Here is a 6120-nt window from a genome sequence, read left to right as displayed (position 1 = left end):
TGGGAATGGGGTGAGGATGGGACAGGAATGGGGCAGAAATGGGGTGGAAATAGGGCAGAAGTGGAGCGGGAAGGGGGCAGGAATGAGGCAGGAATGGGGCGGGAATGGGATGGGATTGCGGTGGGAATGGGATGGGATTGGGGTGGGAATGGGGGAATGGGGCAGGAATTGGGTGGAAATGGAGTGGGAATGGAGCAGGAATAGGGATGGGACAGAGAGGAAATGGGGTGCGAATGGGATGGGAATTGAGCGGGGATGGAGCAGAATTGGGGCAGAATTGGGGTGGGGATAGGGTGGGAATGGGGTGGGGATGGTAAGTTCAACCCCGAGGAGCCAAAAGCTGAGGCGTTTCCCCGCCACCAGGGGATGTCACCGGGGTTGGGGACACCTCGGGCAGGTGGCTCAGCCCCTTCCCTTCAGAGCCGGTGCCATGGAAGGACCAAGGATTTGGGAAATCCCTTGGAAAAGCCCCAAAATTGCCCTGCAAGGCCTCAGCCAGAGCTCCCTGCTCCGGAAGGGGGGGATTAATGAGGACCTTAACGAGAACTTTAACGAGGCCCTCATTAAAACCCCAAATCCAGCAAATCCAACCCTCTGGAAGCAAAWAACTCCCGGATTTCCCCCAAATCCCACCCCAGCAGACTTTTCCAGGCACCCCCTTTTCTCGGACAAAAACCTGAACCCCAAAACCCCGCAGGGGTTGCACTCCTGTTTTTCCCGAGRAGTTTTGGATCCAAATCCCCACACCAGGAGCTGCCACTGGGATTTTTCGGGATTTCATCCTCATTTTCCATGATCCAGCCCTGTTTCTGACCTGTTTTGGAGCAGTTTCCTGCCTTTCCAGCTGATTTTTTTCCTATTAATAGCTCGGTGCGAGCTCTCTGCTCTCCAGAGCAGGCAGGATGTGGGGCTGGACTGTGCCAGAGGCGCTTCCAGCGCTTTCCGCGGATTTCCACCCTCCTGGGGAGGAAATCCTGCCCTGGAAGGGTTTGGGGTGAGYGAGAAAATCCCAAAAAACTCAGGCGGGGGCAGCTGAAAGGGAGTGAACAGCTGGAGGAACCGAGTCTGTGATGGGGACAGTGGAGGGGACAAGGGAGGGGTGGCACCTCCTGGTGCCAATGAAGGGGACAAGGGTGGGGTGGCACCTTCTGGAGCTGGGGACAATGGAAGGGACAAGGGAGGGGTGGCACCTTCTGGTGCCAATGAAAGGGACAAGGGGACAAGGGTGGGGTGGCACCTCCTGGAGCTGGGGACAATGGAGAGGACAAGGGAGAGGTGGCACCTCCTGGAGCCAAATGTGCCCTGGGGACAAGGGAGGGGTGGCACCTCCTGGAGTTGGGGACAATGGAGGGGACAAAGGAAGGGTGGCACCTCCTGGAGCCATTCAAGGGGACAAGGGGACAAGGGTGGGGTGGCACCTCCTGGAGCCAAATGTGCCCTGGAGACAAGGGAGGGGACAAGGGAGGGGACAAGGGAGGGGTGGCACCTCCTAGTGCCAATGAAGGGGACAAGAGGACAAGGGTGGGGTGGCACCTTCTGGAGCCAATGAAGGGGAAAAAGGGACAAGGGTGGGGTAAATGGGGGTGGCACCTGCTGGAGCCAAATCTGCCCTGGGGACAATGGAGGGGACAAGAGAGGGGTGGCACCTCCTACTGCAATGAAGGGGACAAGAGGTCAAAGGGTGGGGTGGCACCTTCTGGAGCTGGGGACAATGGAGAGGACAAGGGGACCAGGGTGGGGCAAATGGGGGTGGCACCTTCTGGAGCTGAATCCATGATGGGGACATTGGAGGGGACAAGGCTGGGGTGGCACCTCCTGGTACCAATGAAGGGGACAAGGGTGGGCTGGCACCTTCTGGAACTGAATCCATGAGGGGGACAAGAGAGGGGACAAGAGACAGGTGGCACCTCCTGGAGCCAAATCTGCCCTGGGGACAATGGAGGGGACAGGAGGACCCTGGTGGGGTGGCACCTCCTGGATCCCAGTTCCTGATGGGGACAATGAAGGGGACAAGAGGGAGGTGGCACCTCCTGGAGCTGAATCCATGATGGGGACAGTGGAGGGGACAAGGGGACCCTGGTGGAGTGGCACCTTCTGGAGCTGGGGACAATGGAGGGGACAAGGGAGGGGTGGCACCTCTTCGAGCCCAGACCCTGATGGGGACAACGAAGGGGACAAGGGGACCAAGGTGGGACAGAGGGTTGTGACACGCCCACTCCCAACCCCATTAACAACCCCCCAAAGTCACCCCATGGTGTCCCCAGGCAGCTCCAGGTTCCCCCACCCCGACACCGAAGCCACCTCCTGTCCCCTGTCCCCGTGTCCCACCCCCAGCCGGAATTTTGGGGTTTCTCACCCCCACCCAGGGCCCCTCCCGGGGGACACCGGCGGTGGCGTTGCGCTGTCCCCGGTGCCACCACCCGTCTGCCATGCAAATCTCAGCTTCCTCCCTGCCACCCACCCGGCACCGGCTGCAGCTCCAAAACACCCCAAAACCGCCCCCGAACGCCCCTAAAAAGTCAACAAAAATGCCCCAGAACTGCTCCCAAAATATCCCTAAAACGCACCAAAAAGCGCCAAAAATACCCCAAAACCGCCCCAAAAATGCCCCCAAATTGGCCCCCGAAAACATCCCCAAAATGCCCCAAAACTGCTTCCAAAATACCCCTAAAATGCACTAAAAAGGGCCAAAAACGCCCCCAAAACATCCCCAAAATGCCAAAAAACTGCTCCTAAAATACCCCTAAAACGCACCAAAAAGGATCAAAAATACCCCCAAACACCCCAAAAACGCTGCTCACAAAATGCCCCCAAAATGCCTCAAAAATGCCCGCAAAAAGCACCAAAAACGCCCCCAAAACGCTGCAGAATCACCCCAAAAACCGCCCCGGAGCTGGGTCCCCGCTCCCGCCGCCCCGAGCCCGGCGGCCCCGGGGGACGCTCCCGCTGCCGTATCCATGGAAAACGCTCCAGACCCTTCCCCGTTGCCATGGGGCTCCTTCTCCCCGAGCCAGATGCGCCCGCAGGCGACGCGGAGGGATGCGGGGAGGGCGGGGAAAGGGCCGGGATGTGGGGAAGGAGGGCAGGAATCATCCAGGGATGCGGGGAGGACAGGGATTACCCTGGGATGAGGGGAGGGCGCGGAGCATCATTCCAGGATGCCAGGAGGAAGGACAGGGATCGCCCTGGGATGCGGGGAGGGCGAGAATCGCGCCGGGATGAGGGGAGGAAGGGCAGGGATTACCCCGGGATGCGGAAAAGGAGAGCAGGAATCATCCAGGGATGCGGGGAGGGCGGGTATCACCCCGGGGTGCGGGGAAAGAGGGCAGGGATTACCCCGGGATGCGGAGAAGGCAGGAATCATCCAGGGATGCGGGGAGGGCAGGGATTATCCCGGGATGTGGGGAGGGCGGGGATCATCATCCCAGGGTGTCAGGAGGAAGGACAGGGATCACCCCGGGATGCGGAGAGGGCGAGAATCGCGCCGGGATGAGGGGAGGAAGGGCAGGGATTATCCCGGGATGCGGAGAGAGCTAGAATCGCGCCGGGATGCGAGGAGGAAGGACGGGGATTACCCCGGGATGAGGGGAGGGCGAGAATCGCGCCGGGATGAGGGGATGAAGGGCAGGGATTACCCCGGGATGAGGGGAGGAAGGGCAGGAATCATCCAGGGATGCGGGGAGGGCGGGGATCACCCCGGGATGTGGGGAAAGAGGGCAGGGATTACCCCGGAATGCGGAGAGGTCGAGAATCGCGCCGGGATGCAGAGAAAGAGGGCAGGGATTACCCCGGGATGAGGGGAGGGCGGGGATCATCATCCCAGGGTGTCAGGAGGAAGGACAGGGATCACCCCGGAGAGTCATCCTGGGATGCGGGGAGGGAGGACAGGGATCACTCGGGGATGTGGAGAGGGCAGGGATCGTGCCGGGATGCGGGAAGGAGGGCAGGGATTACCCCGGGGTGCGAGGAGGAAGGATAGGAATCATCCAGGGATGCGGGGAAAGAGGGCAGGAATCATCCAGGGATGCGGGGAGGGAGGGGATCAGCCCGGGATGTGGGGAGGAAGGGCAGGAATCATCCAGGGATGCGGGGAGGGCGGGGATCATCATCCCAGGGAGCCGGGAGGAAGGACAGGGATCACCCCGGAGAGTCATCCTGGGATGCGGGGAGGGCGGGGGTCAGCCCGGGATATGGGGAAGGAGGGCAGGGATTACCCCGGGATGCGAGGAGGAAGGGCAGGAATCATCCAGGGATGCGGGGAGGGCGGGGATCGTGCCGAGATGAGGGGAAGAAGGACAGGGATCATCCCGGAGAATCACTCCAGGATGCGGGAAGGAAACGGATCATTCCGGGATGCAGGGAAGAAGGACAGGGATCACCCTGGGATGCGGGAAGGGAGGGGATCACCCTGGGATGTGGGGAAGGCGGGGATCGTGCCGGGATGAGGGGAGGAAGGACAGGGATCATCCTGGGATGCGGGAAGGGAGGGGATCGTGCCGGGATGAGGGGAGGAAGGACAGGGATCACCCCAGAGGTTGATGGATGGATCATCCCCGGGGATCGCTCAGGGATGCAGGGAGAACAGAAATCACTCCAGGATGCAGGAAGGAAGGACAGGGATCATTCCGAGATGCAGAGAGGACAGGGATCACCCCAGGGTGCGGGGAGGGCGAGGATCATCATCCCAGGGTGCCAGGAGGAGGGACAGGGATCATTCCGGGATGTGGAGAGGAAGGACAGGGATCACTCCAGGATGCAGGAAGGAAGGACAGGGATCACTCCGGGATGCAGGAAGGAAGGACAGGGATCATTCCGGGATGCAGAGAAGGCAGGGATCCTCCTGGGATGCACCCACAGTGCTTTTTAGGGCACAGGACCCCCGTGATCCTCACCGGATCCATCCCAGCCCAGGAATCCCCTCCTGGGGCTGCTGATCCTGCAGGATTCAGTGCCGTGGGATGGAGCCGCATCCCAAGGACACCGCGGGCACGGGAACCGGGATGGGCTGGGAATCTGGGAATGCTGGRATGCTGGCAATGCTATTGCTGCTGCGGGATGGACCCCCGGCCTCACCGGGCCCCGGGCCTTGCACAGCCCTGCCCCATCCCGGGGCGTCCCTGTGCTCCGGCTGCACCATCCCGGTACATCCCGGCACATCCCAGTCCATCCCAGTGCATCCTGGTCCAACCCAGTACATCCCAATGCATCCTGGTATATCCTGGCACATCCCAGTGCATCCCAGTGTGTCCCGGTGCATCCCGGTCCATCCCAGTGCATCCTACTGCATCCCGGTGCATTCCAGTGCCTCCTGGTTCCGTCCCAGTGCATTCCGATACACCCTGGTCCATCCCAGTCCATCCCAGTATGTCCCAGTACATCCCAGTGCACCCTGGCACATCTTGGTACATCCCAGTGCATCCCAGTACATTGCAGTGCATCCCAGTCCATCCCAGTGCATCCCAGTATATCCCACTGATCCCGGTACCTCATAGTCTATCCCAGTCCATCCCAGTACATCCTAGTGCATTCCAGTGCATCCTAGTACATCCCAGTATGTCCCACTACATCCCAGTACACCCCAGTGCATCCCAGTCCATCCCAGTGCATCCTGGTCCATCCCAAGCCATCCCAGTCCATCCCAGTATATCCCAGTGCATTCCAGTCCATCCCACTGCATCCCAGGGCATTCCATCCATCCCAGTACATCCCAGTGCATCCCAGTAACACTCCTGCACAGAGTCACAGGAACGCCTGGCTGGGAGGGAAGGGAAGGGCTGGCAGGGCAGGGCCGATCCCGGGATCCTCTCCCCAGCCTCCCTCTGGAATTTGGGAGGCGCTCCGGAGGCAATGGGGTGGGGCGGGCGCCTGGCCGGGGCGGTTATCCCGGGAAATCCGGGATGGGCAGGTTCCCTCACCCCAAAAGATCCCCATTATCCCAATCCTACTGCTCTGGGAGGGAAGGATTGATATTCCTGTGAAATCTGGGTTCCAGGTACGGTTCCTCACCCCACAGCTCTCTGTTATCCCATTTCTCCCACTTTGTGAGGAAAAGATTGATTTTCCTGGGAGATCTGAGCTCCAGACAGGTTCCCTGACCCCAAAAACTCCCTGTTATCCCAT

General features: G+C 60.6%; 1 protein-coding gene across 1 annotated transcript in view; it reads right to left on the bottom strand.

Annotated features, from left to right (window-relative positions):
* Nucleotides 1–1089, bottom strand: part of LOC130587476 (phosphatidylinositol 4-phosphate 3-kinase C2 domain-containing subunit beta-like) — a 7911-nt gene extending 6822 nt beyond the window's left edge. Inside the window, exon 1 of the mRNA XM_057388453.1 lies at nt 815–1089. The gene's annotated coding sequence lies outside the window, so the exon portion shown is untranslated. The remainder of the gene's footprint in view (nt 1–814) is intronic.
* Between the last annotated feature and the right edge of the window lie 5031 nt (nt 1090–6120).

Source organism: Malurus melanocephalus, unplaced genomic scaffold (genome assembly GCF_030028575.1).
Source record: "Malurus melanocephalus ecotype Western Australia unplaced genomic scaffold, MMel_1.1 scaffold_1951, whole genome shotgun sequence".
NCBI lineage: Eukaryota > Metazoa > Chordata > Aves > Passeriformes > Maluridae > Malurus > Malurus melanocephalus.
This window is presented reverse-complemented; position numbering and strand designations above follow the sequence as displayed.